The following is a 5204-nucleotide window of genomic DNA, read 5'->3' on the forward strand; positions in this document are numbered from 1 at the left end:
ATTTAATTAATCATGCTTTCATTGTATGGATTGCTTGTATATACTTAGTTTTGTTTTAAAATATGACAAATATTTATATGGTTCCAGAGTTGAATCTACAAATCAATCAGACTCAGAGAAATCTAACTTCTTTTTAAGCCCAGCCACCCAATTCTCCTGTAATAGATAACTATTTTCTCTCTAGAAGAAAACCATTTCTGGTTTGGCTTTGATTCTTCACTCTTAAAAAAAAAATGGAATGCTCCCTTCTTATATAGACATGTATTTACATCCTTCCCTTTCTTAAATAGTAGCTTATTAAATACATAATTTACACCTTATTTTGTTAAACTTTTTATATCTGATTTTCTACAATGGAAACATAGGGATTTAACTTCTTAGTTAATAGGTTGATGTGAAAATTAGATGATATATGTCCTGATAGGGGCTTCTCAGGTGGCTCAGTGGGTAAAGAATCCATCTGCGATGCAGGAGACACAGGAGACCTGGGTTCAATCACTGGGTTAGGAAGATCCCCTGGAGAAGGGCATAGCAACCCACTCCAGTATTTTTGCCTGGAGAATCGGATGGAGAGAGGAGTCTGGTAGGCTATGGTTCACAGGATCACAAAGAGTCAAATGACTGAAGAGACAGCATGCATGTGAAGATAGAGCCTAATTGACATATAATAGTTATTCTTTTAATTTCATGACTGCAATCACCATCTGCAGTGATTTTGGAGCCCCCAAAAATAAAGTCTGACACTGTTTCCACTGTTTCTCCATCTATTTCCCATGAAGTGATGGGACCAGATGCCATGATCTTCGTTTTCTGAATGTTGAGCTTTAAGCCAACTTTTCACTCTCCTCTCATTTTCATCAAGAGGCTTTTGAGTTCCTCTTCACTTTCTGCCATAAGGGTGGTGCCATCTGCATATCTGAGGTTATTGATATTTCTCCCAGCAATCTTGATTCCAGCTTGTGCTTCTTCTAGCCCAGCATTTCTCATGATGTACTCTGCATAGAAGTTAAATAAGCAGAGTGTTTTGCCTATGTTCTCCTCTAAGAGTTTTATAGTTTCTGGTCTTATGTTTAGATCTTTAATCCATTTTGAGTTTATTTTTGTGAATGGTGTTAGCAAGTGTTCTAGTTTCATTCTTTTACAAGTGGTTGACCAGTTTTCCCAGCACTGCTTGTTAAAGAGATTGTCTTTTCTCCACTGTGTATTCTTGCCTCCTTTGTCAAAGATAAGGTGTCCATAGGTGCGTGGGTTTATCTCTGGGCTTTCTATTTTGTTCCATTGAGCTATATTTCTGTCTTTGTGCCAGTATCATACTGTCTTGATGACTGTGGCTTTGTAGTAGAGCCTGAAGTCAGGCAGGTTGATTCCTCCAGTTCCATTCTTTCTCAAGATGGCTTTGGCTATTCGAAGTTTTGTGTATTTCCATACAAATTGTGAAATTATTTGTTCTAGCTCTGTGAAAAATACTATTGGTAGCTTGATAGGGATTGTATTGAATCTATAGATTGCTTTGGGTAGTATACTCATTTTCACTATATTGATTCTTCCGATCGATGAACATGGTATATTTCTATTTCTCCATCTATTAATGTCCTCTTTGACTTCTTTCATCAGTGTTTTATAGTTTTCTATATATATCTTTAGTTTCTTTAGGTAGATATATTCCTAAGTATTTTATTCTTTTCGTTGCAATGGTAAATGGAATTGTTTCCTTAATTTCTCTATTTTCTCATTATTAGTGTAGAGGAATGCAAGGGATTTCTGTGTGTTGATTTTATATCCTGCAACTTTACTATATTCATTGATTAGCTCTAGTAATTTTCTGGGGGAGTCTTTAGGGTTTTCTATGTAGAGTATCATGTCATCTGCAAACAGTGAGAGTTTTACTTCTTCTTTCCCAATCTGGATTCCTTTTATTTCTTTTTGTGCTCTGATTGCTGTGGCCAAAACTTCCAAAACTATGTTGAATAGTAGTGGTGAGAGTGGGCACCGTTGTTTGTTCCTGACTTTAGGGGAAATGCTTTCAATTTTTCACTGTTGAGGATACTGTTTGCTGTGGGTTTGTCATATATAGCTTTTATTATGTTAGAAAGATGGTAACGACAACCCTGTATATGAGACAGCAAAAGAGACATAGATGTATAGAACAGTCTTTTGGACTCTGAGGGAGAGGGAGTGGAGGGATGATTTGGGAGAATGGCATTAAAACATGTATAATGCCATATAAGAAATGAATCGCCAGTCCAGGTTCGATGCAGGATACAGGAAGCTTGGGGCTGGTGCACTGGGATGACCCAGAGGGATGGTATGGGGAGGGAGGTAAGAGGGGGGTTCAGGATTGGAACACGTGTACACCCATGGTGGATGCATGTTGATGTATGGCAAAACCAATACAAAATTGTAAAGTAAAAATAATAATAATAAAATTAATAATAATAATAAAGAGAGAGAGAGAGAAAAAAAGAAGTTAAATAAGCAGGGTGACAATATACAGCCTTGATGTACTCCTTTTCCTATTTGGAACCAGTCTGTTGTTCCATGTCCAGTTCTAACTGTTGCTTCCTGACCTGCATACAAATTTCTCAAGAGGCACATCAGGTGGTCTGGTATTCCCATCTCTTTCAGAATTTTCCATAGCTGATTGTGATCCACACAGTCAAAGGCTTTGGCATAGTCCATAAAGCAGAAATAGATGTTTTTCTGGAACTCTCTTGTTTTTTCCATGATCCAGCAGATGTTGACAATTTGATCTCTGGTTCCTCTGCCTTTTCTAAAACCAGCTTGAACATCTGGAAGTTCATGGTTCATGTATTGCTGAAGCCTGGCTTGGAGAATTTTAAGCATTTACTTTATTAACGTGTGAGATGAGTAACCCCATCTGATTTAAAAATGGAAAGTTCTGAGGAATCAATCAGTCAAATTATAAACGGTATGGTATAGTTCAAAAGAATAGCAAATACTTTTCTATATATGGTTTATGCGGTACTTCCTCTGGCCAAATCATAACCTTTAGTCTAACAAAGATATCATCTTGAAGCTGATTTCTTGGCAATAAGGTGACTCTTTTCTTATTTTCAGATAAGTATACCTCTATCCCACAGACATAACTGGCATTCTCGACTTCACTAGGCATTTGATTTTAAGTATTCATAAGCACCCATATTTCTAATAGAGTGGAAAAAATGAAGGAAAGAAGGAAGAGAGGGAGGGAGATAAGAGAGGATTGAAAGATATGAAGATAGTTGGAAATAAGGCACAAGAAATTTTATTGATTGTTTACTGTGGGCAACATGCTATTCATTCACAAATTGACAGAATAGTGCTTGTTGTGAGGTTATTCTGAGTCAGGAACTAAGCCAGATATTAGAGGTACATTGGTGAATGAGACAGTTATGGTTCCTACCCTCAAATTTCTCACATTCTAGTAGTGACTACACAGGAAATAAAGTGAATAAACTATGTCACCATCTTTGCCAAAACTGCCTTGCACCTTTGTATAATAATCAAAATTAAATGCACTATTACCATGGCTTCAGGGTTGTACCTTACCTGGATCCTGCTCAATTCACTTACATCACCTGTTCTCTCAGTCCCTCTACTCTAGACTTACTGGACTTGCAGACTAAAACACATTAATTTCATTTCTTCTTCCATCTCTTTGCACTTGCATGATTTCTCTTCCTTGCATGAGCTTTCTTAGATCATTGCATATAACACTTCTTCACTTCCATAGTGGGCAAAATAATGCACACCACCCCCAAAATAAGTCCATGACTTAATCCCAGGACCATGTGCATATGTTACCATACACAGCAAAAGAGACTTTGAAGATGTAATTAAGATTAAACATGTTGAGATGGAGAGTTTATCAGAGAAAGCTGTGATGATGGAAGAAGATCAGAGAAATGTGATGTGATACATTTTGACTCAGTTGCTTTGAGGATGGAGGAAGGGAACCATGTATCAAAAATATGAGTGGTTTTCAGTATTTTGGAAAGGGCAAGGAAATAAAGTCTAGCCTAGGACCTTCAGAGTAATTCAGCTTTGCTGACACCATGATTTTAGCCCAATAAGACCCATGTCAGACACCTGAACTACAGACCTATAAAATGATAATTATCTATTGTTCTAAGACATTAAATTTTAGTAATTTGTTACAGCAATAATAGAAAACTAACACAACTTTATTTAGGTCTCTGAATAATATTACCTGCATAAATAGGCCTTCTGTCATATACCTATCTACAATAATTTCTATTCCATTTGCCTTGAGTAACTATCCAATTCCCCTGTTTGTTTCTCTTCTTAATAACTAGCAGTATATTATCTGATTATTATTTTTCTCTCTCCAAAAACAGAAGATAAGCTCAATAAAGGCAGTGATTTATTTCATTATTCTGTATACCATCTACTACCTAGAAAAATGTCTGGTATATGCTAAGTAGCACTCAAAAATAATTTATTAGTGAATGAATGAATTTCAACTCTATAATAATGAATGTAAGGTACTCTGATACCGTATAACATGATGTGTGTAGAGCTGTCCCATTGTGGTTTTTAATATGCGTTTGACTAATGGTAATGTTGAATATCTCTTTAAGTGTTTACTTCAGTTCAGTTCAGTTGGTCAGTAATGTCCAACTCTTTGTGACCCCATGAATCGAAGCACGCCAGGCCTCCCTGTCCATCACCAACTCCAAGAGTTCACTCAGACTCATGTCCATCGAGTCAGTGATGCCATCCAGCCATCTCATCCTCTGTTGTCCCCTTCTCCTCATGCCCCCAATCCCTCCCAGCATCAGAGTCTTTTCCAATGAGTCAACTCTTCGTATGAGGTGGCCAAAGTACTGGAGTTTCAGCTTTAGCATCATTCCTTCCAAAGAAATAGCAGGGCTGATCTCCTTACCATCCCTTTATTTTCAACAAAATATCTGTGTATGACTTTTGCCCATTTTTTATTTGGAGTGTTTTTTTTTTTTTTTTACTGTTGAGTTTTGAGAGTTCTTTATATACTCTCAGTTATTTTTTTTGGTACATGGTTTATAGATATCTTTTTTCAGTCTGTAACATGCTATTTATCCTCTTAACAAGGTACTTGTCAGAGCAAAAGTTTTAAAATTTGATGAGATATGATTTATTAATTTTTCCTTTTGTGGATAATGCTTTGGTATCAAGTTGAGAGATCTTTGGCTAATCACAGATCT

This window comes from Bos mutus, chromosome 8 (genome assembly GCF_027580195.1).
Source record: "Bos mutus isolate GX-2022 chromosome 8, NWIPB_WYAK_1.1, whole genome shotgun sequence".
Classification (NCBI taxonomy): domain Eukaryota; kingdom Metazoa; phylum Chordata; class Mammalia; order Artiodactyla; family Bovidae; genus Bos; species Bos mutus.